The 27,693-nt window shown below is 46.1% G+C and overlaps 1 protein-coding gene and 1 long non-coding RNA gene across 8 annotated transcripts in view; one reads left to right on the top strand and one right to left on the bottom strand.

Moving 5' to 3' along the window:
* The window catches only part of DAAM2 (dishevelled associated activator of morphogenesis 2), a 146,488-nt gene that overhangs the window by 80,756 nt on the left and 38,039 nt on the right, over positions 1–27,693 (bottom strand). For 2 of the 7 annotated variants that reach the window (XM_077161711.1, XM_077161709.1), the window contains exon 1: positions 13,511–14,274. The exons of the other annotated variants lie outside the window; for them this stretch is intronic. The gene's annotated coding sequence lies outside the window, so the exon portion shown is untranslated. Of the gene's footprint in view, positions 1–13,510; positions 14,275–27,693 lie in introns of those variants that run through there. 7 annotated transcript variants of the gene reach the window in all.
* LOC143682636 (uncharacterized) lies at positions 6,290–8,150 on the top strand. Its single transcript, XR_013175202.1, has 3 exons — positions 6,290–6,621; positions 6,710–6,814; positions 7,270–8,150. It is a non-coding gene; the product is annotated as an uncharacterized LOC143682636 (long non-coding RNA).

Here is a 27,693-nt window from a genome sequence, read left to right as displayed (position 1 = left end):
CAAGCCAATTCACTTGGGACAGAACAGTCTCTTCAATAAATGGTGCCTAGAGAACTGGATATCCATATGCAAAAGAATGAAAGAAGACCCATATCTCACACCGTACACAAAAGTTAACTCAAAATGGATCAAAGATCTAAACATTAGGTCTAAGACCATAGAACAGTTAGAGGAAAATGTAGTGAGATATCTTATGAATCTTACAATTGGAGGCGGTTTTATGGACCTTACACCTAAAGCAAGAGCACTGAAGAAGGAAATAAATAAATGAGAACTCCTCAAAATTAAACACTTTTGTGCATCAAAGAACTTCATCAAGAAAGTAGAAAGACAGCCTACACAATGGGAATCAATATTTGGAAATGACATATCAGATAAAGGTCTAGTATCCAGAATTTATAATGAGATTGTTCAACTCAACAACAAAAAGATAGCCAACCCAATTACAAAATGGGAAAAAGACTTGAATAGACACCTCTCAGAGGAGAAAATACAAATGGCCAAAAGACACATGAAGAGATGCTCAATGTCCCTGGCCATTAGAGAAATGCAAATCAAAACCACAATGAGATATCATCTCACACCCACCAGAATGGCCATTATCAACAAAACAGAAAATGACAAGTGCTGGAGAGGATGCGGTGAAAGAGGCACACTTATCCACTGTTGGTGGGAATGTCAAATGGTGCAACCACTGTGGAAGGCAGTTTGGCGGTTCTTCAAAAAGCTGAATATAGAATTGCCATACGACCCAGCAATACCATTGCTGGGAATCTACTCAAAGGAATTAAGGGCAAAAACTCAAACGGACATTTGCACACCAATGTTTATAGCAGCGTTATTTACAATTGCAAAGAGATGGAAACAGCCAAAATGTCCATCAACAGATGAGTGGCTAAACAAACTGTTGTATATACATACGATGGAATATTATGCAGCTTTAAGGCAGGATAAACTTATGAAGCATGTAATAACATGGATGGACCTAGAGAACATTATGCTGAGTGAGTCTAGCCAAAAACTAAAAGACAAATACTGTATGGTCCCAATGATGTGAATTGACAGTCGAGAATAAACTTGGAATATGTCATTGGTAACAGAGTTCAGCAGGAGTTAGAAACAGGGTAAGATAATGGGTAATTGGAGCTGATGGAATACAGACTGCGCAATAGGACTAGATACAAAAACTCAAAAATGGACAGCACAATAATACCTAAGTGTAAAGTAATCATGTTAAAACACTGAATGAAGCTGCATCTGAGCTATAGGTTTTTTTTTTTTTGCTTTGTTTTTTGTTTTTTTTTACTATTATTATTACTTTTATTTCTTTTCTCTATATTAACATTCTATATCTTTTTCGGTTATATTGCTAGTTCCTCTAAACCGATGCAAATGTACTAAGAAACGATGATCATGCATCTATGTGATGATGTTAAGAATTACTGATTGCATATGTAGAATGGTATGATTTCTAAAAAAAAAAAAAAAAAAAAGGTCAGCACAATACTGCCTAATTGTAATGTAATTATGTTGGAACGCTGAATGAAGCTGCATCTGAGCTATAGTTTTTTTTTTCTCTTATATATTTTTGTACTTTTTATTTTTATTTTTGTTTTCTCTCTGTGTTATCACTTTATTTCTTTTTCTGTTGTCTTGCTATTTCTTTCTCTAAATCGATGCATATATACTGTGAAATGATGACCATACACCTATGTGATGATATTAAGAATTAATGATTGCATATGTAGAATGGAATGATTTCTAAATGTTGTGTTAGTTAATTTTTTTTAATTAATAAAAAATAAAATAAAAAAAAGAAAATCTTCTGCTCTGCAAAAGACACTATTAAGAGAATAAAAAGACAAGTTACAAACTGGAAGCAAATATTTTCAAAAATACACATCTGGTAAAGGACTTGTATGTAAAACATACTAAGAACTTTTAAAACTCAACATAAGAGAACAAACAACCCAATTAAAAAGTAGGCAGAAGATCTCAACAGACATCTCAGCAGAGAAGACGGTAAATAGGCATATGAAGAGATGCTCAGTATCATGTCGTTAGAACTACGAATTTAAAACAATGAGATACCCCTACAGCAATCAGAATGGCTAAAATCCAAAACACTGACAACACCAAATGCTTACGACGATATGAAGCAAGAACTCTCCTTAGTCGTTGGTGGGAATAAAATGGTGCAATCATTTTGGAAGATAGTCTGGCAGTTCCTTACAAAGCTAAACATAGTCTTAACATACAATTCAGCGATTATGCTCCTTGGTTTTTACCCAAATAAGCTGAAAACTTATGGCCACACAAAAACCTGCACAAGAATGTTTACAGCAGCTATATGCGTAATTGCTAGAACTTGGAACCTACCAATTCAGTAGGTGAATGGATAAACAAACTGGTACATCCATACAATGGAATATAATTCAATGATAAAAATAAGTGAGATATCAAGCAGTGAGAAGACACACTAGGTAAAAGAAGCCAGCTGAAAATCTACATGCTATACGATTCCAACTATATGAGACCCTGAAAAAGACAAAAACTATAGAGAAAGTTGTAAGAAAATTAAGTTTAGCTTTCACACAAGATGGTGCAGGAAAGGGCTGCAGAATAATTCAAACTGATTTTCCAGGAAGGCAAGGAAAGCACCCCTGACATAAGCCTAGAAATGGCACAAAATAGATGAAAACAAAGTTTAAGTAAGTAACAGCCAGGGTCATTGAAATATAAAGCGTAATCAAAAGCAGGAACCTTCCATGGGAAATTTGAATTAGTTAGACTATCCAGACAGGATAATCTGGAGTATCCAATCAGCGGAGAAACAGGGGAGGGTCCTGCGTGCTAAGCTTAGGATATAAATACCTGTGGCATTTTATTGTTTGGCATGCTAGCCACCATTTTTCGGGTGAGCGCCCGTTCTTGCAAGATCATGAATAAACTCTTTTCTCCTTCACAATTGGGTAAGCAGTTATTCTCTTTCAAATATAGTGTTCTTTCTAACAACAGTAAAAAGACTGCCAGGAGTTTGGGGGGATGAGAGGAGGGAGGGATGAATAGGGGAGTGCAGGGCATTTTTAGGACAGAGATGCTGTGATGGTGGATATATGACATTTTGTATTTGTCAAACTCATATAAACTCTATAACAAAAGTAAACCCCTAATGTAAACTATGAACATTAGTAATAATGATGTATCAATATTGGTTCATCAAATTTAACAATCCCAATCAAAATTATGATATGATGCAGTGTACCACACTAATGCAAGATGTTAATATGAGGAGAAACTGTGTGTGTGGCGGCGGGTGGACTACGGGAACTCTATTTTCTGTACAATTTTTCTATAAACCCCAAATTGCTGCTAAAATCCAAAGCCTATCAACTTAAAAAAAGAATACAAGATAGATTTGGCATAACTTGTTCCTAATGAGCCCAAGGTAAGTTCTGGATAAAACTGCTTTATTTCCTAAACCCTAACATTCTAGCTAATGATTTAATTTGGCTTCACATATAAGCCACGATCCATTTTAATTGCGATTCTAGAGCTACTTTTTCCAGCTCCTTTTTATCCTTCTTTATAAACCTTGTGACAATTCGCCCAGGATAGCCTTTGCTTAAAACAGCATGGGGAACTCGGAGAGGCTGGGGGAGGCTGGGCTGAGAACAGGATGGAACTCTAGGGAGGGACGGGCTCATGTCTGGGAAATCCTGAGAATCCAGCATCATGCCTTTACCTCCCCAACTTCTCCCTCCTCCAGGCTCTCTCCTTATCTTTGTTCTTTGTTCATCAGCTCCTAAACCAGTAACCAGGGGTAGGAACAGGCCTGGCATACAGCTGGCACACACTGATACAGTCTTAGACCAGCTGCTTAGAGCTGTGACTGCGCTGATCACCAATGGGTGAGTGCCCAGGCCAGGGAAAAGTGGACACAGATCCTCCAAACAGGAAGTGTCCTCCCCACAGAGGGTGGTGAGAACCCAGGGGAGTGCTGCACATTTGCCTTTTAAGGAACTGCCTGTTTGACAGCTCCTGAGCATGTTAATGCTCTTGAGGATACCCTCTCTCCCAAAAACCCCTCTGGAGTCTGTTCCTGGGGCCGTAAGATAGACTAAAACCACAGGCTTGCAGCAGGAAGGAGCCTCAAAAGTCATGCAGCCTTATGTAGAGCTCAGAACATTGAGGATCCAAGATGGGAAATATCTTATCTAGGTCACACAACTAGAGACAGGGCAGGGATCAAAATCCAAGACTCCAGCTTCCAGGCTGAGGTCCAGCCACACCCCCACCAGAGCTCATCCCCCCCACTTTGATGAGTTTCTTCCCCTATCTTGCCCCAGGTTCCCCAGTAACATCCCTTTGCTAGAGGAGACCAATCTCTACAGCCGAGTTTCAAAATAGCTCCAGTCTCAAAGATTCCTTCTAGCCCTGAAGAGCTTGCAGAAGATTCCAACCACAGCCAGACTCCCCTTCTGTGGGAGGTGCCTCACCTCCAGACTTATTCTAATGCCTCCTTCACTCTAGCTTCCTGGTGGCAAAGAGGCAGCTGCAGAGGCTTTGAAATTAGACACCCTGGGATCTGATGCCTGGCTTTGCCTTCCCAGCTGACTGATCCTGGGCATGTTTCTTAACCTCTCAAGAGATTCAGGCTCCTCATCTATAACACTGAGATAATAACAGCATCTTCCTCATTGGATTTCAGGAAGGGGTAAGTCGAGTAATATAAATAAAATACCTGAAGCCAAGTAGTCACTGACTACATGAAGGTCAACACTGCTAATGTGGTTTCATTGTCATCACCAGCAAGGTGAGAGCTGCCCTGCTCAGAGCCTGCAGCCATCTGCTCTCCTAGAGGCCCAGATGAGGCAAGGGAGAATTGCAGTGATGGGGATTTGCCTAGATTTTAAAAGGCCCCTAGCTTTGCTTTCGGTATCTGGGGAATCTAGACAAGGGAAGCTGGGCTTTTCCTTGGGCTCTGAGCTATCTCTAGTTGGAAAGGTAAACTCTCATCACTGACCCTGGGCCAGAAGGATAAAAATGGGAGGGGCCCACAACAATTCATTTCTGCAAAAGCCCTACAAAAAGAAGAGCAATGGAGCGTCCCGACTTGGAGGAGAACTGGGAAGCAGTATGTGAAAGCAGGAAGCACAGAGGGATGTCTGCCACCAGACACACAGCCCTTTTCTCCCTGGGTAACTTCCCCAAGGCTGACAATTCCATGCCCTCCTCACCCCCTCCCATGCAAGCTCTCCTCATGGGAGAGCTTCCTAAACACAGAACAGGCTCAAACCATCAATCTGTCGGGTCACAACTTTTTGGTCAACATGTCCTGTGAGGGCTCCAAGACCCCCTCCCTCAAAGGGGTCCCCTCCCACCCTCTGGCGCCTGTCGGATTTTATTTCCTTACTGTCAGAGACCTTCACATTGTAGAGCAAACACACAGCCTTAATTCAGAAGACCAGGGTTGGTCCCAGCTCTGTCGCCACCCACTGTGGGTCAGTCCCTCTGAGCCCCAGCTTCCTCTCTGTGAAACGGCAGGGTTCAGCACAGACCTCCAAGGGCCCCGTCAGCCCTGATCTACCACATGGCCTGGCTCAAGCCCATTCCCAGCTATGTCCACAGGGACTCGCAGCCTGCACGCAGCAGGCTCCCACATTCCACCCCCAAGCCAGGAAGTACTTCCTATTTTTTAAATTCACTCCTCCTCTGTTTGGTCTGCAAGGCTTAAAAATCCTAACCTCACGCCCCAAACCCTGACCCCTAACTTCTCTACACACCAGCTTTTGCATTAATTAGGAACTCCAAAAGCCCCAAATAATTCCTTGTCTGTTTCTAAGCCTTAAGGAAAGGTAGAATAATATTAATACTTGAGACTTGGCCATGTGCCGGACAGTGGACTTTGTCTATATTTTATTCCTACAACAATTCTCTGAAATAGATGGCTTCATTTTAGAGAAGTAAAAAAAAAAAAAGGAGTGGTTAAATAACTTGACTAAGGACACACAACTAGTTTGGACCATAACTGGGGATTCAAACCCAGGACTGTCTGACTCTGAAGTTGTAAACCACTAAAGCATAGAGCACATTTCTAAGGGATGTCCTAAGCTGAAACTGCTCAGAACTTTCTCAAATACTCTACACATTCAGATTCAATAACTCATGATTCAGCATTTCCTGTGAGCTGAGCCAGATGTTTTTATGGCTCTGAGATCTCCTTTTGGCCTCACAATGACATTGTGAGGTGGCAGTTTTCAATATCACTCTTTTCAGATGATGATATTGAGGTTTCAGTAACCCTCACATGACTTGATTCATGACATCCAGCTGTAAGAGACAGGGCTGGACTCCCAAGCCCCTTCTATAGCTCTTGTGATCAGTATACTTTCGGTATTTAAAGTGCCCTACCCTACTCCCTCTGCTGTATCCCTCCATACTCAGGGGTCATACAGCATGGACATGCTATTGTCCATCTCTCCTTGGCCACTTTCCAAATGCCTACTGGGAGTCAGCTCTGCTGAGGATTTTATGCATTACCCAATTTAATACCCCCCATATCCCTGTAAGTAGGTATCACTGACCCTCCTGCTAATGATTACATTAAGACTCCCACAGGTAAGTTGCCCAAAGAAATGTCCTTTAAGCAAAGGGGCTGGATTTTGAGGGCAGAGATGTCTCACTCTAATCCACTGTTTTTAATCAGGTTTCTAGATCACATCCTGAACACAGAGTTGGTTGATGAGAAGACAGGAGTGAACAAGGCATGATCCCTTTCCTTGAAGAGGTCACCATCTAGTTGGGGGAAAAGGTGAGTTAAGGCCGTGACAACACAGAAGGGGTAGAGAGAAAGGTGTTTGGGCAGCACTAGTTCAGCTGGAGAGGTATGGGGGAGACACGAAGAAGTCAGGAAAGGCTTCCAGGAGGAGGTGACAATGAGTCAGTAATGAAAGAATTAAAGAAAGAAAAGGCATTCAGGGAAGGGGAACAGCACAAGCAAAGGCATGGAGGGGAGCAGGGCATGTGTAAGACCAGAGTCCTGTTCAGTGGCATTATCCCTGTGTGGATAAAGTAATAGGCAAAGGGAACTGATGGGATATATAAATACCCTGATTTGACAGCAGAGCTGCAGGCATCCTGGGGAAAATGCTCCTTTGCCCTCCTCTCCCCGCCAGGTCCCCTGGGGCTTAACTCTGGGAATGGGCCCAGAGCTCCCCAGAGCTGCTGCACAGAACAGAGGAATGTAAACAATTTCCTGCTCCACAGGCTGGAGGCTCCTCCCCATGAGCTCATGGGCTGCTGTGGGGTCACCAGAGGCCTGGCTACCAGGGAGGGATCTACACTTTCCCATCCCAGACCGAAGGCGCAGGCCTCTAGCCCACCTTTGCCGAGCCCGCGCCCACCCCGGGCCTCTGAAGACCAGCCCTTCATGCTGCTGTGGACAGCAAGAGGACCCAAGCCCCTCCCAACCCTGTCTACACCAGCTCCTTCCCTAGGTCTAGGCCCAGCCCTGCTCCACAGCCCCGTAAGTACCTGGTTACAGACCAGGTTTGCTTTGACTGTCATCGTCTCTAACTAAGGGACCTGGGAGAAGTAACTTAGCATCTCGGTCTCAATTTCCTCATCCATAAAATGGGGATGAAATCATGGCACACACTTCATAGCTCTGTCAGGAGGATGAAATCAGTTCATATTTATAAAGCACTTGCAACCATGCTTAGCATAGCAAACACTCGTACTCTCTCTTTGGATAAGCTAATCACTATCAGTAGGAAGATATCTGGATGTTGAATGCATGTATTACAGAAAGTTTCTTCTCTTTATGTGAATCATACATATTATTACAGAGAGTGGCCTGTGTACACGGTTTTACTGGAATACAGCCACGCCCATTCTTTTAAGCACTGTCCCTGGCTGCTTTCGCAAGACCATAGGGTCTTTTGGCAAGACCCACAATGCCAGATTTATAATATGACCCTTTACAGAAAAAGTTTGCCAACCCCTATATTATTAGGTTGAATTACATGAAATTATCAATATTCAATTATTCTTAACCTACAAAAACATCAGTTTCGCATGGTTCAACTTAATATGATCATACTAGCGCATGTCCTGTCTTATCCATTAAATCTGCTCTAAATACCGACTCTCACATAATAAAGTTATAATTATCATTTATTGAGCACTTACCACATTTAAGGTTTATCTCAAACCCTCACCACACCCCTGTGGGGTAAATGTCATCACCTCCTTCTACAGATGAGGAAATTCCAGGCTCAGAAAGAAGGTAAGTGTGAGCCAAGTATTCAAACCCAGCCCCCAGACCCCACATCTGATCTGAAGTGCTGTCTCCACTCCAGGCTCTTTGTGAGGCTGCTGGGGGTGAGAGCCTCCTCTGATTAGGACAAAAAGTTGAGAGCGTGGAGACCTCCCACCCCACTTCTCTGTGGTTCCAGCTCCCTGGGAGCAAGGTTTGGCCCCCAGATGGGGCTACGATGCTATGATGAGCTAGTTTTGTGGTTTCCCAGCCTTGGGCAGGTTCTGAACAATACATCTTGCGGTGTCAGCCTCAGGCATGGCTTCCAGGGGCGGGGGGAGGGGTGGGTACTTCAAAAATTAAGAACACTCTCTTTCCAGGACCAGGGAAGCTATTTTCAGCTGCTACCTAAATTATGGCTTTCCCACTGCTCTGGAAAGGCAAAGAAAGCAAAAGTAAACTCTTCGAGCCCCAGAGTCTCCCATCGGCCCTCATGAGAGCCCCAGACAGGAGTTCCTGAGACCTGGGGAAAAGGGGAAGGGGAGAATGAGGCAGCTTGCTGGGAAAAGTGAAATAGAAAATTTCCCAAACTGTCAGTTCTCTGACTTGAAGGGAATGAATGGGGGTGGGGGTGGAAGTTTTGGATTTTCCCATTAGTCTTCTCATTTTGAGAAATTATAAAGAAAATCCAAGTTTCTTGTCTCATTAGGGGAGGGAACTAGCTGATAGTAGCTCTCCAAAGCCATAGTCATTCATTCATTTGTTCATTCATCCATTCTCTGAGTGACTACCACAGCAAACCAATTTTTGGGGTGTTTTAAATGAGCCAGACATCAAATGCTATCCTCACTGAATTTACAGTCTTATTGGGGAGGACAGCATGTGCATAAATACCCAGGTGCAAGGGAGTGGGGTGGGTACAGCTCTCGGCCCTGGGACTGTGGGAAGAGAAAAATGATTTCTGGTTTGGGTGATCTGGAACATTCTCCAGAGGAAGTGGCCTTGAAGCTGAGTCTTGGAGAAAGGAAAGATGTTGCCACATGTCTGTGGGGGTCCAAGAAAGTATTCTCAGCAATAGCTGTGCCAGAGTGAGGACCTGACATCCTTGAGCGAGACACCAAAGGAAGTTTCTCTATTAGGCTGGAACATAAATCCAGTTCAGAGAGGTGCAGTGGAAAAAAAGATCGGGACCAGATAAAACAAGACCTTGAATGCCAGGCTAAGGAAGAGGAAACCATCTAAGGTTGTTTTGGTTGGTAGATTGTTTATTGGCTGATTAGCTGGTTGGCTTGTAGAAGAAGATAGAGTTTGTGAGACCTGATCAGAGCTGGGATTCAGACAGGCAATTCTGGAGGCCCTGGATGGGGTGGGTTACAGAGGAAGATGAATGTTGGAGAAGAATTAGGAGACAACTCTGTCTGAGTAAAAGTTAATGAGGTCCTGAACTTCGAGAATGGAGTGGATGCTGGTGGTATCAAGGGCAAGAGGGTTGGGAGGGTGGGAGATGTGCATGCCAGCTTGAGCGCATGAGCAGATGAGAGGACTTTGGTAAACCATGGGCAGGACACATAAAAGCAAGGATTTGGGCTGGGAATGATGGGGGTAGGGTGGAATCTTTGGGCAACAGCTGTGAAGTAAAAGAGAAGAAGGAATTTCAACAACCCAAGTCTCTGCTACCCATTAGAGCCAGAGGTCTGGGGATCGTGGCCAAAGGGAAAACACTCTATGCATTATAGCCAATGCCTCAACCCCTTCTTCCAGGAAGCCAAGCCCCTCCTCCGGTTCACACAGCTGGGGCTGTTTTTATTGAAAGGGTGCATGGGAAAATGGCCTACACCTTCTTCTTCTTCTCTGCTCCCTGGTCTCCTATCAGAGAAACCTGCCATTCTGAGAATTAAGCACCATTCTAGGCAACCGAGGGCTGAGAAAATCTCCCAATAGGCCCTTCCTCCTGGTCCTGTTCTCCTGAGCTCTTACAGCAAAAGCTATTCTACTACCCTGAGGACTGTCTGTCAGGCTAAGCCCTCCCTGGGACCCCTGCCCACCCCCAAGCTGCACCTGTGAACATGGTCCTACTCAGGACCCCTTGGCTGATTCTTCTCTAGCACATGACATCTTCCTGAAAATCCAAATAGTCACTTTCCACATCCTGCTTTCACACCAGAAAAGGTCCTGCACGTGCCTCAGAGCTTGGCTCCACATAAATCCCAGACTGCAGGAACATTCCATCTCCATGACCCAGGCTGCATGGGACAGGGCAGGAACTGGGGATGGGTGACAGTTGGGAGTTGGACTGACTCCTGAGAGGCAAATGTGGTTGAAATGCAAACCTGGGATGACCCCTCACCTGCCCCTGAATCTTGTTCATACAGTTTCATCTGCTCATGCATTCATTCAAGCAAACACTTGTTGAGCATCCAAGCTCCCTGCTAAGAGCTGGAAAAATACAGTGGTGAACAAGACAGAACTAGCCCCTATATTGATAAGGGGCTCCATCAGCATCCCTTAATGGTTCTCAGTCCAAACTGACAGCCACCTGCTTCTTTGGGCCTCAGCCATTTGGGGACACGCAGAAATCCCACACACCAACCAAGCCTCACCATAAGATCTGCAGGCTAAGTGCTGGAGACGATGAAGATGTTGTAGAGGAACTGAATTCTCAAATGCTGCTATTGGGAATATAAAATGGTACCAGTCATGCTGGGAAACAGTATGGCAATTTTTGTAAAAAGTTAAACATAAAAAAAATGGAAAAAAAAAGTTAAACATACATACCCAGGAGAAATAAAAGCATATGCTTATAAAGTCTTGAACATGAATATTCAGCAGCTCTATATGTAATAGCTCCAAACTGGAGACAACCCAAAAGTCCATCAACAGGTGAAAGGATACATAAGGTGTGGTGTATTTATATAAGGAATACTACCTAGCAATAAAAAGGTATGAACTATCAATACAATCCACAACACAGATGAATTTCAAAATAATTGCTTTAAGTCAAAGAAGCCAGAGAAAAAAGAGTAGATATTTGTATGATTTCATTTATAGAAAATGCAAACTAATCTATAGCAACTAAAAGCAAATCAGTGGTTGCCTAGGGAAGGGGCAAAGATTAAGTGAAATGAGAAGATTGCAGGGGGGCAAGGGAACTTTTGGGGATGATGGACATCTTCACTCTCTTGACTGTATGATGTTTCAAGGGTGTATAAACATATGAAAACTTGTCAAAGTATATACTTTAATTGTGTGCACTTTGCTGCATCTCAGTTATACCTCAATAAAACTGCTAAAAGCAAACCAACAGATCAGGTCTATTCATGGCCTCAAGGTATCAAACCACCAGGGCCTTAGGCCGCTGCAGCTGGCTGCCCTCTAGAAAAGTACTAATATTATAAACCGCTCTACAGATTCTGAAAATACTCTAAAGTCTAGGGGTGGAGAGATGGGGCATAGGTCATCCCTGTCCAGGCTCAGCCTCAGCCTGCCTGTCTTTTCAAGCTAAGTTACTTAGTATCTGTGCGCCCATGACCTTTACCCCAACACCGCAGTGAGCAAGGCTACCTCCCAGCGCCACCGTGAGCCCCAAAGGAAGAGGATGTATACAGTGGTCAACACAGAGCTGGGTGGGTCGCAGGCCCCTGGGCGGAGCTCCTTTCCCTCTCCCTGGCCCCAGGTTCTTCACAGCTGTAGCTAAGGTTCAAGGCTCAGTCTACAAAAGTACGGAGAAAAACTGAGAGGGTTTGCAGGAGCTGATTGAGAAGGGAGATCAACAGGCAGAAACTGGTGCCATGTGGATGCTTTGGGGTATAGGGCTGAACTGACAGCAGCCCAAGCCTCTGGGCCCTCAGAGGGCAGTACCAGCCTGGTTTGCAGTCTGAGACTGTGTTACAGGTGGATGAGATGCAAGGGGCACTGAGAACAGCAGCTGTGAAATGGGGCCTTCAGGACTAGGCAGGAACACAGAATCCTGACAAAGTATCATGAAGGATATGAACCAAGTGTGCAGGGGGAGGTATCTGACCCTTGAACACTGGGCAAGAAAGTATAGGACTTTGTAAATGACTAAAGAAGAAAGAGAGGGAGGGAGGGTATTATTGCATCATAGCATGTGAGAAGATTTAAATCTATAGGCGCAGAGGTGTGTGTGTGCATGTGTGTGTGTATTCATCTCTAGGAAATAAATGCACATGATTCTACTGACTTTCAATTCTGAGGAGAAAGAAGAGCCAGTCATCTCCCCAAAGTATATGAGCAGAGGAGACAGTAATGTCAATTACAATCGACCCCCATGCCAATTTCTAATCAGCCCACCCCTAGTTTATAAAGTAGCTGCCTAAGCATACTTGGGGAATGTTATGTTGAAAACGTGGTCTTTTCCTCCATTTCTCCACGGACCAAACTATGGTCTGTGAGCAGAGATCCACTCAAAGGATCTTCTACCTGCTGTGGGCCAGAGACTAAGCCTTCACATACAGCGTCTCATTTAATCTCACAACAGCTCAGTGCGCTCAGGGTTTTTGACCGGTGGGAACACTGGGTTTCAAAACCACAGATGATGCCAAAAATGAGGGCTCATTCCCATAACTCACCATCTCATTTCAGCCCAGTTTCCAATCAGCCTTGGGGTGTGTGTGTGGACATATGTGCACGGATGTGTGTACACACGTGCATGTGTCTCCATCAAGGTGAACGGGTTGCCCGCAGACATACATTAGAACAGGACGTACAACCCCTCTGCCTCTGCTATTTGCAGTTAGAGTGCTATATTTTAGCTGTGTCCTTAGAAAGCTTGAGATGGACGACACAAATTGCTGACAATAACTATCCCCTAAATAGTCTAGACTCTACACTTTAAAATAGATGTATGTGAAAAACATAAAAAAGAACACAAAAAAATAAATAAAAATAAAATATAGGTATGTCATAATATTTCCGAAAAGAAGGATACAAACATTTGCATTGTGCTAGACTAGGTTCAAACTTTTACATTTATTATTTAATTATCCTAAAACCCCAAAGAAGGTATTGTTATCTCCTTTTTTTTTTCTGCATGGGCAGGCTCCGGGAAACAAACCCGTGTCTTCGGCATGGCAGGCGAGAAACTCCGCCACTGAACTACGGCTGCTCGCCCATTATCTCCATTCTTACAGGTGGGGATATTAAGGTTTAGAGAAAATAAGTAGCTTGCCCTATTTGTCAAGTCCACAAAACACTGAACCCATTCTGAATGATTTCAAAGCTCAGACATACCTTCCCACTGCAAGGAGAAAGCAGCATTAAATGGCAGTATCATGGTCAACAGTCAGTGCCCCAGGTCCACGGTGGCCGTCTGTAGAGCTGATGCTCTCTCCCATCAAGCATGTCCCCAGCCCAGCTCTCAGGGAAGAATTCGGCATGTGCACAGAAGAAACCTCATCCGCCAACCACAGATAGCAATCCAGCCCCCTCATCTCCTGAGCGCGCTTTTAGTCACAGAAAGGTCCGTGAAGTCCCCACCTCAGGGTCAGCTCCTATGCAGTCGTACAGAGCCCCATGCTCAGAAGGGTCCTGTGCTTGGTTTAATGCTCTGAAATTCTGAATCATATTTGAACAAGAAGCCCTGCATGTTCACTTTGCCCTAGTTGTTCCTTCCTATCTGCTCCATCAGCCAGCCCAGATGGTCCTTCTCAGGAAGAGCAGCACAACCAACCACTCCTTGGGTGTTTTCCAAAGCATTGCCACAGTCTCTGAATGGTCAGGTCTGAACAGGGACAAGTTACTTTAATTTGGAGCAGTTTCCTGTCTGATTGGCCTTGATTTACAAATTTGCAACTTAGTAACCGATGGGCTGCTCCCAACTTAATCTCTGGTCCTTACATACTATTCTGACCACTCGGTGCTGCTCTCACTATTGCTAAAAGGGTAGCAGTTTTCAGAGGGTACTGACACTTCTGAGTTCTCTCTGCTAGACAGCAGGAACTTATTAAGAGTGGATGAACTGAGTTGCACAACACCTGAATTCTTGATCTCATCAGTTATAAGACATCATCAATATTATAACATTGTACGTCCTACCATAATTAGGTGAATTAGACAAAGTAGGGGAAGATTTTCTAAGATTTGAAATGTAATTTAAAAATGGCTCTGTTCATTCTGCATTTGCATTCTGATGTCATCTGCCATTTCTGCTTCCTGCTCCTCTCCATCCCATCCAACCCCTAGGCATCCTTCAAGACCAAGCTCAAGGTTCTATACGCTCCACCAGCTTTTCCGGACCCTCGATCTACACGAATTGTCACAAACTCAGAGCTCTTTTTGTCTGCTCTTCACAATCTGTTTCACTGCATACCCCTTTGTGACACTTCATGTTATTTGGATTTCTTGGATTAGCTTATCTTTTTTAGATGAATGAGCTTTTCCGTAATCTAGACTGTGAACCCCATGAGAAGAGCTTCCTAGCACAGAGCCATGAGCACAGCAGGTTCTCAGGACTCAGTAAGCTCTTCCTGAACAAATGGAATCCAATGGCAGCATGTGGAGGGAGAAAAGGAGGGGACCGCTATCAACTTTCCCGAAACAAATCTTCATGACAATCCCAATGAACTCATATTATTCAGCCCATTCTCTACTCCAGAATCCAATGAGGGTAAAAGGCATCCAGACTCTGACTCTTAAGATGCATCGCAAGTGACCCTTATTCAGCAAGAAGCAAAGGAATTCTTCTGTGTAGAGCTGCATGGTTAAGACAGATCTTGGAATTCCCAGATAAAAACAAGGATATTTTAATTTTTTAAAAAATGACCACTCCACCTTATTGACAAATGGCATCTTGTATATAAAAGGCATAAGAGACCGTTCTCCTTTCTGCATATGAAGGGATGGGATGCTTACTCCAAAGGAAAAGAGACATGGCTCCAGGACTTCAGGATAAAGAAGCTGATATTTCCTCTAAGAACTCAGGCCAGCCCCTGGAGATGTCACCTCAGAAGCAGTCCTTGCACAGGGTTCCCCCATTTTCTAAATCACCTTTCTTGGATGCTGATGTCCCTGTATGGGTGCCTGTTCTCAGTCTGCCTGGTCCAACACAGGCTTCACTTGGGTGAGACTGGATGGGCGGACTATGGTGGAATCTTACACCAGGACCCCTGAAATTCTTCAGAGTCCAGGCATAACAAAGTCAGACGGCTGGCTGAGGAGTTCACAACTACGTGGAATGGATCACAGTTGACCACCTCCCCACCCCTGAGAGCTGCTGCAGGCCAAGCACCTCCCACAGCTGCTAGGATCTGGGCTCCTGCATAGCCATGCCTGCTGCCACCACCACTGCACGCTGAGGTCATGGCAACCCCGATGTGCTACTAAGTGTTGGCATCAAACAGGTTCTCCCCGAGCCAGAGGCGGAAGTAGGATGCTGCTCCCACCCAGGGGTTCTCCTGGGTGGCCCCCAGCCCAGGTGGCCTGGGCCAGTAGAGCAGGGGCTATGGTGTCAGCACCCAGAGGAAGACAGGCTCCCAAGTGCCTGGCATAGCTGCTGGAATGTAATAAACATAGGGTGGTATCTTAAAAAACATTCTTTCCACTGAAGGGACTTCATTCACCCAGCATTTCCTCCCCTTCTTCTCTTTCTCCAATGCCCAGCAATTAGGACTCATGACCTACCTCATGTCAGAGATGCACTTCTACACATCTCTTTTTTGGCCCTGCCACCCCTTCAGAGGCCCTTTTTCTCAACTCTTTCTCTTCCTGGTCTTACTGAACAACGTGAAATCTGATCCACCTGTCCCAAATACTCTAAGCTCTCTCCAGCCTTTCTGACTTCAAACAGCTGTTTCCCTGGAACAGTCTCTCCCTGCTCTTCCCCACTCTGCTGGCCACTCACCTGCCAAGCCTCTTTTCTTGCTGGAAGCCATTCCTGATGCTCTCCTACCCCCTCCTTAGCATCTGCATTTTTCCCATCATCAACCTCAGGCAGATCTACTACTGCCTCCTGAATTGCAGTCACCCACACTGGGCGGTGGCCCTCCCCAGGCCAAGGACATGGCTTCACAAGCTTCACAGGAACCCTTGGCACCCATCATGGAGCTTGGCACATAGTAGATGCCTAAACTCATACCTCAAATCTCTGCCCTTCCTCCCTGATCCTTTCTTCTTCCAGAACACACTATCTCCTTATTTCTAATAGAGGAACAGTCACTACAAAATCCCTTTCCCCTGATCTTCAGCTCCAAATTTCCAAGTACCTATAGTTCTACTCACCACTCCCATCAATTTACCCCAAAACTCCTTTCGTCTCCTTTCCTTTCCCCTTCAGGCCACCCCGAGCCTTCTGTGAATAGCACCACAGCTCTGAAGTTCAAGACTGCAGAATCATCACTAACCCGTCCTTTGTCTTGAATGGTTCCAGGCAGTGTCTTACCAGGCGTGTTATATATCTCACCTCATTCAATTCTCACCACAAACCCATAAAAGTGGGGATGAGCATCCTAATAGCATAGATGAGGAAACCGAGGCTCAGAGAAGTGACGGTCCAAAGTCACCAACTAAGCTGGGGTTAAACGCAGGTTTTGACAGGTTGCCCAAAGTTCCTGTTCTCCCTTGCCCCTTGTCTCTTCTTTGTTTTATAAATCATTTAATAAATCTCCATGCCCAGTTGATCCTCCACAGAAATGCTTCCTACATCAACTCTGCTCTCCCATGTGGACACTCAGGTCGTCATGGTGTCACAGAGGCTAATGTGCAGAAGTTCTGTATGTTTGGGGGGCACAATTGGCATACTCACCCCACTCAGAAACTTGGTATGGGCTATAAGCCTGGAACTGTTTCTTCGAGGAACTGTTCCTTCCCTTCTTTCTGGTTTGGTTGACCTTAAAGCCCAAATGAGGCTGACCCCCTTTCTTTTGGACACCAGCTGCACCCTTCTACTTGCCCCTTGGCCTCAGATAAAAAAAATACTCAATTTTTTGAGTATTTTTTTTGAGTACCTGGATCATATCCTGGATTTTCCAGCTCCCATATCTCAATTTAATTATTATTCCCCACTCTTCAGTCTCAAACTTGAATGCATTCTGAGTTACCTAGAAGGCTAATCAAAGATGCAGATTCCAAGGCACTTCTCTCAGAGTATCTAAGTCAGCAGGTCTAGGTGAGGACCCAGGAATCTCCATTTAAGAAAGCCTGCCCAAGTTATTTTGATGCAGATAGTTTAATCACTGTATGTTCTCATCTCCCCTATCACTGGCATTTCCCTTTACTGATCATTTTTCAAAATTCACACCGTTTCCCTTATTTCCAGATTTGTGAGCAAATTCCTCAGATTCTCATGTTGGCTGCAGTTACCATCAACTGGGAATTTTGAAAAATACCGATTCCTGGACTTCAACCCAGACCAGTTTAAACAGAATCTCTGGGGAGGCACTAGGGTGACCAACTTGCAAAGGTTTGATTGGGACAGTCTTGATTTTAAAACAGAAAGTTCTGTGTCCCAGAAAACCCCTCAGTCCTGGGCAGTGGGATTTATAAAGTCTCCCGAGGTGATTCTACTTTGCAGCCAAGATTGTGAAGCCATGGACTACATCCAGGTCAGGAGATGCCTCTACCAGCCAGTTGGCTCTCCCCAGGGAGTGCCCTGGAGCCGGAGTTCACCTGCTTTTCCTTTTCATTGAGCTCAGACAATCTCACAATGAGGTCCCAGGGCCAGCAGCATCAGCTTCACCTGGGAATTTGTTAGAAGTGAAACTTTTCAGGGTCTACCTCATACCTACTAGATCAGAAACTCTGGTGGGTGGGACCCAGTTACTCTCCATTTTAACAAATCCTCCAGGGAATACTGATACCATCAAAGCTGGAGAACCACAGGTTTAGCTTACGTGGCTCCAACCTGGCTGCAAACCTCCCAATCCAACCTAAATCTGAGGTAGGCTTGTTTGTTCATTGCTATTACTACACTGTTTACTTGTTCTGGGCATCGGGTAAAATGCTCAAATTTCCTGAAAACTTGTTTCCTCAGCTGTAAAATAGAAACAATCCCAACCCTTAGGGAGAGAGTTTCCTGGTTTCTTGTTTCCATGAGAAGGACCTTCCATAAATGGTTACTGACTCCAGGCAGCACCTGAGCATCATCTGGAGTGTCAGGGTGGGGGTGGGGGGGACTTTAACAAAATATTAATACCCAGCTCCCTTCCCAGAGCAATTAAACCAGAATAATGGGGTGGGATCAGGGCCTCCGTATCTTACAGCCTTTCAAGTGGTTCTAATGTTCATCGAGGCTGAAGGAACTTGGTACCAACTTGCAGTCTTCTTCCTCCTCCCTCATTTCCCTAAGGAAGAGGCGAGGGTCTCTGATGGGGGCCTCTGGGAGAAGTTCTGAGCTCGGCCTGCTCCCCTCTCTGGGCCCCATGGGGTGGGTGTGTTCTGGCCAGCTCTCCCTGGTGAGCTAAGGAGTCTGCTTCCATGCAGGTGGGGTGGGGTAGGGTGGTATGTCCACGGTCGCCCTCCTGGCCAAAGCCTGGATGTCAGCTGGCCTTCTTCGTGAGCCACACATTAGGAACAGTGTTTGATCAAAGATATAAAGCCACACACTCCCCTCCGCTTCATCGGAAACATGCTGTTTTGACCTCATCTGTCTGCTTCATGTATCTATTTCTCAGTTGGTCCTGAACTTGACCCCACAAAACCCCAACGCCACATACTTTACAAAGTTATTGTTGAATTTAATGAGACAATACATGAAAATCAGCTAATTAGTCAGTGGTCAGGAACTCTTTGCTGTATCCGAAAAAACCAGCCCCTCTGATACCCACTATGCCCTGCCTGACCCAACTCCCAGCCTCGAGCCCCCTCCACCACAAAGCTCAAGACCAACAATTAACTCCTTAATTTCCGCTTCTCTGAAGATGGCTTCTCATAGGGGTTCACAAAGGAATTCTGAAAAGAGAAGAGTTAGGCCTATCTAGGTTATAGCCATCGCTTTGCCACTCACAGTATGACCTTGCCTGATGCCCTTAACCTTTCTAGGCTTGGTTTCTTCATCTGTCCAGTATGGCTCACAGTGTCAATGACCTCACGTGTTACTTGTGAGTGGCATGACGACACGGACAGCACTTAGGGCACTACATGGCAGATAGTACAAACTTGAAAAATTGTAGGTGTTTTGTATTATTTCTGTTCTTACTGTTTAGGATGGCTTCTTTGAAAGGATGAGTATTGGGGCGAGGTTTTAGATACAGGCAAGAATACAAATAGACGGAACACCGAGCAGACAATGAGCCAAGTCTTAAAGGATGAGGCAGCATAAGCCAGAAACAAGTGTACATTAGTGGGGATGAGTGGATTAGGTTGCAGGGAATGGGGGTCTGCTGTAGATCTGGCCAGCAGAGGGGCTGGGAGGCAGGGTCACCCAAAATAGAACTACTCTCTCTCCAAGCTCCCAACTTACTTTCTCCCTCCACCCCTCTCTCTGGGCCACACTCCACATGTCTCTGTCCAGACTCATTTGTTAGAACTGCCCCCATCCCACCCCCATCCTTGCCCAAGGGACTCTAGGAATCTTAGCAATGTCTCCAATTCTAAGTGCTGGAGGAAAAGAAGCAAAACCAAAATAAAAGGAGGAAGAAACCCTCCCTCCAGGCCTGTGCCTTTGTATGACTTCCCACAGCCCCACAGTCTCCCCCAGGAGATGGCCATTCCTAGTCCGCACCAACCTGGCCATCGGGACAGAAAGATTCATGCCAAGAGAAGCTCTAATAGCCTCCCTCCCATCCCCCATCCCCAAGGCCTCTCTGCCATCTTTGCCAGCCCATGCCTCTTTCCTCTTTCATAAGTTTGATTCAATGCTTATCATCTTGAAGTCATCCCTGATGGACCTGCTTTGATTGCATGTTCATCCATCCTTCCAACTGCCCACCCATCCATCATTCCACCAACAGTCACCTACTCTGTGACCAGGCATATTGCTGGGCTCAATATTAAAAAGACAGTCCCTGACCTCTTGAAGGCCAATGCCTGGGGGAAGAGAGCACTGGAGTCAGAAGACAGGCACTCACAGCCACAAGGAGAAAACCAGGCCCCTCCTCAAGCTCTTCAGGTTTTCTCTTCTTTCCTAACATGATCCCAGTTGCTGACAAGCTGAGACCAAATCCTCTACCTCTGTCTCTCTCTTACACACACAACACACAAAAGAAAACACCCTTATCAGATGGGGATAACACACTTCCCAGCTCCATGCTGCTTTGTATCCAGTGGACTTGAGACATTTCTCAGGCTCGGTGCACCCCATTTTCCCCCACCACCTCTACCCCTATGCCTGGCATCTTAGTTTATTACCCACCTAAGTCAGTGTTCTCTGACCTGCTTGCACATACCAGGCACTGGAAATTCAAAAGGGACCAGCTGTTTCCTGAGCTCAGGGAGTTCTTGGTGTCATGGGAGAGCTGTGCACATAAAAGATATGTACAATACAATGTGGGAAACGCACAGTGATGGGCTAAGGCATTGCAATGTAAATAAAGACAGACATCCAATACAACCTAGCTGAGGGGAGCACATCAGCGAAGCCTTCCTCAAAGAGGTAATACCAGCATTCAGTCTTAAAGAGGAGAAGAAATAAATCTGAAATCGAGCCTGTGCTTTGCCTTGGCTCCTGCCATTATAGGCCACCTTAATCACTTGTCACTGACTTTGCTCCTTTCTGCCGCTCCATTCAGAATGCCCAGGGCATTTGGGGCTTTCAGATGAATGAACCCATGTTTGTGCAGCCTGATTGTGGGGGAATTTTTCCCTTCCTTTTATTTAGACTTAACGTTATAATACCAATAGCATGATGCAGATTGTATAATAAAAGCTAAAAATATGAAGCAGGATTTTATTTCCCCTATTTTTAGGTGGTGTCCGGATACCCCCTTGGCCTTTCAATCTCAGGGCAACCGAAGGGTGGCAGCTGAGTTTTCAAATGTTGCAGCATGACTCTCAATGGCTGCAAAACAGCTACTGGCAGACAGAAAAGGGCAGGGCAGGGGAGAGGTAGGGCTGTCCCAGGCTCAGCATACAGCCGCTGTGAGTCAAAGGCCTCTCAAATCGGGGGGTCAAGTAGGAAAACAGTTGTCATATCACACTCCTTGTCACGCACGGTCATACACACAGATAGTGAAAACCCATGTTTGTGTCAGAATTGAGCAGGGAAAGAAAGATCTATGTATTCACGCACATAGGAAGGGGAGAAAATCTGAAGGCCAATAAGCCCGTTTCTTACAGGGAATCAGACTCCCCATGACATAAAGTTATTCACTGATATTTTTCCCCCGGTCGAGTCCATTAAAATCAAAACTCCTTTGTCTAGGAGTTTCATTCATTCTCCAAGGGGATACGTTTTGTGGGTCACTGAGGGCTAGCTGAACAACCTGCCCCCCAGAGTGCTTTCTGAGAAGCAGGAAAAGCTTCAAAAATACAATGGGGTTGGAATCTAGAATTTTACATTCTAAACTTGGCTCTGCCACTAACTAGATGGAGGACCTTTGGGAAAACACTTCACTTCTTTAAACCACACTATCTTCATCTGTAAAAAAAAAAAAAAAAGAGGATATGATAGGACATGTTCGCAATGCTGTCATGAGGAGTAAATGAGAATCCAGGAGAAACGCTTTCAAGTCTGCTACAGAGATTTTGCAAGGATAATATATATGTAAAATGTTTCCCGATATATTTTGCCTCTGGAAAATCCAGACTATTTTTTTCCTACCCTTTCTCTGGAACCCTTCTAATACCAGAGCTAAGCAATGGCTTTATTGTCCCAGGGGGAAAAGAAACTGAAAGTCCCCAGAAATATAAAGTCTGTAGAGTGGGAAACAGCTGATGGGAGGTGATTTTGTTTCCTCCAACAGAAGAGGGAAGAGAAAACTTTTCAGTACTAGGAAGAAAAGGAAGCAAATGTCCAGATTTCATTCCCCTCCCAACCTCAGGGTAGGCAGAAGGGAAAGGTAAGGGATCATTAGAAACAACCCAACGACTTGGAGAATTCCAGAAGGTGCAGGTCTGGGAAAATGTCCAGAAGCCCGGCCTTTAGCACGACTCAGAGCAGCCTGGCTCTGCCAGAGGTAGGTGAGAATCTTACCACTGCTGGGGCGACCACCCGGGGGTTGCCCTCAGGCTCACCCACCCAGAGCTCTCACATCCCAGAGGCGACAGCTGGATGTCGGGACTCTCCCAGGGTTACTACTTCTATGTCCGGGGTGAGTCAGGGCACCAGAGGAGGCCACGAACTTCAGCAATAGGCAGCAGTTCCACACTCCAAAGTCTCAGGGACCAGTCCAGGCCTGCATCCCTTCGGTGGGGTTCAGCACAGGTGCCCAAGTGGCGGAGAGCACTCGCATGGCCGCAAGGCCCTTCCAGGCCTCCTTGAGAAAACGCCATTGTTCCAGCCATCAGACCACATGGGGAGGTGGCATCCGGGAAAGGGGACCTCACAGGAAATCTGAACTTTGACTTGACCAGATCCTTGTTCACAGAGACCGTCTCAAATCAGAAGAGACTAAAAAGTACCTTTACTTACCAAGTTAAGTTTTGTTCTGTACGTTATCAGATTATAGGCTATTATTGCTTTTTCCTGCACATCTGAGATGTATAATCCTTCACTGCCTATTTCCATAAGTCGTCAATGACACTGGCTGCTATCGTGACCATCATCATCATGACCATCAGAACAAGCACTTCTCAGATTCACACGGAGGGAGGGAAGACGAGGACACATGAAGAAACAGATGCACCTGTTTTAGATCCGAGACCCAGTAGGGTTCAGGAAGGCCGGCTGGGAAGGAAGGGGACAGCCTGTGGTCTCCTCCCCGCCGAGAGATTTCTGTCTTTCATAGAGTCTCTCAGCAAACAGGGAGCAGTAGTTAACCCTTCAGCGAAACAACAGGAGAGTAATGGGGCTTGTCCTAGTCAGTATCAGGTGGAATGCAGGTCTCCCAAACCTAATCAAACCCTCCCCTTTCACCCTGGTTTAATTATAACTAACCCATCTGCTCCCTGCCCTCTCCTCACTTAAGGGGCTACAGAAGAGGAAGCACCAGTACACCAACCCATCACAGCACATGCTGGACCTGCTCAGGCCAGGTCCTGCAGGCCTCCCCACCTCCCCACCCACTCCTTTTTGGCCTCCGCAGTACAGTCTATTGGTTAAAAGCAGAACTCTGGAGCTTAGTCTGCCTGGGTGCAAATCCCAGCATTGCTTCTTATCTGCTATGCCATCTTTATTAAATTACTTAATCTCCCTGTGTTTCAGTTTCTCCATTTGAAAATGGAGTAATGATAGGGGCTTCCTCATAAGATAGTCGTGAGGATGAAATCAATGGGTGAGCTCACACACGGTGATCAGGGCGGTGCCTGGCCACTGTGTACGTGCCAAGGATTGCACACCCTCTGAATGAGGTCTCCCGTGACCTCTATTGAAAATAGCAAGACTTCCGCCAGCACCTCCTGCTTCTCATCACCCTGCCCTTCGTCATTCCATATGGATGTATCACCATCTGACATGATAAAAACTTTATTTATTATCCATCCCACCCACTAGACTAAGCTCCATGGGGCATTTCTGTCCATCAATCACTGCTGTATTTACAGTCTAGAATTACTGTTTGGCATGTAGGAAGTCCTCATAATAAAAAAATGAATGCAGGAATCTGCTTATTAACTATATAACCTTGGGCTGTATAACCTTAACTTGCCTCCATGTCCTCATCTGGAAAATGGGGTTGATGCCTCGATCCCCCAAATGTTGTGAGGATTAAGTGAAATAACATTTGTGAATGTGCCCAGGCCAGCTTTCAGTATGCGGCAGATAGAGGCTGGCTGGGTGTGGGAGGACCAGTCTCAGCCTGACTCAGGCAAGGCCTGAAATGGTTAGTTCTTGACTCTCCTTCCCTGCACAAAGCAAGGCTCTGCCGCAGCACCACTGGCAGCTGGCCAGGTAGAAGGTGAATGTCAGAGGTAGGCGCCTGTGGAGCTGGTGTGGTCTAGACCTGGGCAGCTGCAGCCTCTCCACCCTTCCCCCCCCAACCCCCACTCCCCACCCCTCCTGCTGAGAGATGCAGCCCAGGCCTGGAGAATTCAGGAGCACAGCAGCTGAGCGGTGGGAACCTCCGCCTGTGCGGGTCCCACGCCATATCCCAGCCTTGGGGGAGGTGGACCCAAGAGCTGGACTTGCTTCCCAACCATTCCCAGGCGGCCTGTTCTCCTGCTCATGCAGCTGGGCTGACAGAGCCAGAGGCTGCAGGGAGGGCTGTCCCTCAGTGCCGCCTTGCCCCAGACCAGAAGGAGGAAAATGCAGGCCTCAGCTCAGCTCAGTTCAGCAGCAGGAGCCTGAAGCCCACTGGCCTTCCTGGCCTGGGGGAGAGAGCTTGGACAAAGGCAAACGAACTTTCTGAGGCCAAGTCACGGAGAGGGCACGCACACTGGGGAGCCACCACTCTAACAGGGGTCTTCTCGCATGTCTCCAATTTCTCACAATTCTCCAGCTTATCAGCAACTTCCCCAAGAGCCCATGTCTTCCTATGAATGATCCCAGAGGAGATGGAAACAGGTGGACACACAGGCTTCAGTAAGGATGGGGAAGAATAAATTCATGAAAGCATGGGTTTGCCCCTTGGACACTTTCACATACATTCTAGGGATACAGCTGTGAACGGAGCATTGTCATCTGGGGAAGGGTGAGCCCTCTGGGGAGGCCGGGGAGGGGCAGCAGGGCACCGTAGAGACCCTGCTTCCATTTGCTAAAGCTGCCAGAACACAATACACCCCAAATGTTTCAGCTTTTATAAAGGGAATTTATTAAGTTACAAGTCTAAGGTCACGAAAATGTCCAAATTAAGGAACCAACAACGTATTCTCTCAATAAAAGCTGACCAGGTCCAGGGTTTCTCTGTCACAGGGGAAGGCACATGGTGACATCTACTGTCCTACTCTCCCAGCTTCTGGGTTCAAACAGCTCTCAGCTCCCTCTGCACCTCCAGAAGTCTGTGTCCACTTTAAGCTCTCTCTCTGTTTCCTGTCTTTTATATTCTTCACAGAGGGCTCCAGTAAAAGGATTAAGACCCACCTTGAATTGGGTGGGTCACATCTCCATGGAAACAATCCCAACCACAACTGGGAATTTCCATGGAACAACCTAATCCAAAAATCCCTTCCATCATAAATCTGTCCCCACAAGCCTGGATTAAAAGAGCAAGGATTTTCTGGGATACATAGCGGTTTCAAACCAGTACAGACCCCTAGAGAGGCACAGGGCAAAGGGAGTACAGACAAAGCTTGGGGAATAGGGAGGGCAAGAAATCAAGGAGATACCAGGATGCTTCTGGCAGGCAGTGGGAGAGATAACAGGAGCTAATAAATGGAGAAATCACAGGACTGATTCAGAATCACTCCAGGGCCAACCTGACTTCAGCCCCCAGAGCTCAATCTTAAGGGACTGTCACTGGAGAGTAAGCCCTCTGCAGGAAGGGACATGGTTTAACCTGCATCCTCAGTGTTCAGAATGGTGACTGGCATGTATGTGGCTGAAGCTCAATAAATATACCTGAATGAACCAATGAATAAAAGAAACACCCAGGAGATACTGATGCACCCTGAAGGTAAAATCACTACTAACTCTGAACAGTGTTTTTCCTCCTTGTTCTTTTTTTATTACACTGGCATTCACGAAAATTTCCACATCCCCATTTCCTCTGGCAAACTATAAAAAGCTTCGCACATTCTAACATTCTAACCAGTGCCAAACAAGGTATCGGCCTCCAACACTGGCCGTCCTTGATGGGAACAGTGGGGTTCTGTCCATCTCCCACAGAACTGCCAGTTTCCCCACACAGAGTCACATTCCTTCTGGAAACCCTGGGAACAGCCATGAGAATCACAGACAATGGCAGACAATGACGAGAAAGAACCAGCAGCTGAGGTCAATGTTTGTGCCTCGGTATCTACAGGAGAACGGGACCATGTCTGCTGCCTACAACCAGTCACGGGCACACCCACGGGCCCACCCGCATGCCCCATGTGGAATTCACAGTCCCCTCCCTACACCCCTGACGTGGAGAATAGAAGGAAAGGAAGAGATACAGATTAGAAGGGCCTGTTCAGGCACCATCCCAAGAAGCTGGCCCCTGGGTGAACCATGCAAATGCTGACCACTCCTGCTTCCTTCTCAGTGGAAATCTGTAAGGAACGTAGGTTCGTCTCACATTTCTGGAATTCATTCACAGCCAATACTTAATGAGGATCTACTATGTGTCCCTGGGACTAGGAATGCAAAGTTGCATGTGTCAGAATCCTTGCATTCTAGAAGCTTACAGTCTAAAGAGAGGCAGACAGGGCACTGCTTTCCAAGCACTGTGCTAAGTGCTGCCTCAGAGGTTGGTCTGTGGGGGCAGCGATGAGGGAGACCCTCACCTACCTGAAACTGGGGCAGAGGAAGGGTTAGAGAAACTTTACAGAATTGGGTTTTGAAGGATGGCTAGACATTCATCAGGTATGAACGTACAGGTGGAGAGAAGGGAAAAGAGTTAAGATGTAGGCTGTTAAGATATCCCTGAAGGTGAACTCACCACTGACGCCGAGGCACCCTGTTTTCCTCTCATCCGACAGGCATTCACAAAAATTTCCACAGCTCAGCGTGGACAGAGTACAAGAAATCAGACTTGAGGAGTAGCCTGGGGCTCAGTCATGAAGAGGGGATACCTTCCATGGATTCTGAACTGGGTTTGAGATTTTCCAAATGCCTCTTTGGTCCATTAAGAGAATCCATTCTCAGACCAAAGCAGTCAGGAGAAAGCAAAATGTACCCAGAGTCGGAGATCCTGTAGAGCAGTCCAAGCAAGGGGACCCCAAGGAAAGGAGCTGAGGAGCATCATTTAGCTGCTGTCTCTGAAGCCCACACCCACCCATCCCACCTGGCACAGGAGTCCCTCAGAGGCCCCCTTCATGGAGAGCCAAGGCATGAGGGCTGCCCTTCTTTGGGACAACAGAGTGCCAGTCTACAAACTCGGACCCAATCACTGGACTTTGAAAAGACCAGCCCCTCCAGCACCTGGGTGAGCTGTGCCTCCCCTCTTCCTTCCTGTGCCGTGAATAAACTCACCTCCTCCCACAGGAGGCGTAGGACATTAAGAGTGGAGGTGACTATCGTTATTGAGACCAATTTACAGGAGAGGAAAGCGAGGCCCACGAAGCAATGCCACTTGTCCTAGGACCCACAGAAACTCATGCCAAAGCCAGGTCTAGATCCTGGTCTGAATCCACAGCTCAAAGTTCTTTCCCACTCTAGATCAGTGTCAGACAAATCTTGGTTTGGTTCTGGGCTTTGCCTTAAATAGTTCCTTCTGAAGACAGTGCACAGAGTAGAAACAACAGCCAGAAAAATACAATAAAAAAAAAAAACGTTCAAAAATCTAAGCCAAGATTCATTAGTGGCTATT

Source organism: Tamandua tetradactyla, chromosome 5 (assembly GCF_023851605.1).
Source record: "Tamandua tetradactyla isolate mTamTet1 chromosome 5, mTamTet1.pri, whole genome shotgun sequence".
In the NCBI taxonomy this organism is placed as follows: Eukaryota; Metazoa; Chordata; class Mammalia; order Pilosa; family Myrmecophagidae; genus Tamandua; species Tamandua tetradactyla.
This window is presented reverse-complemented; position numbering and strand designations above follow the sequence as displayed.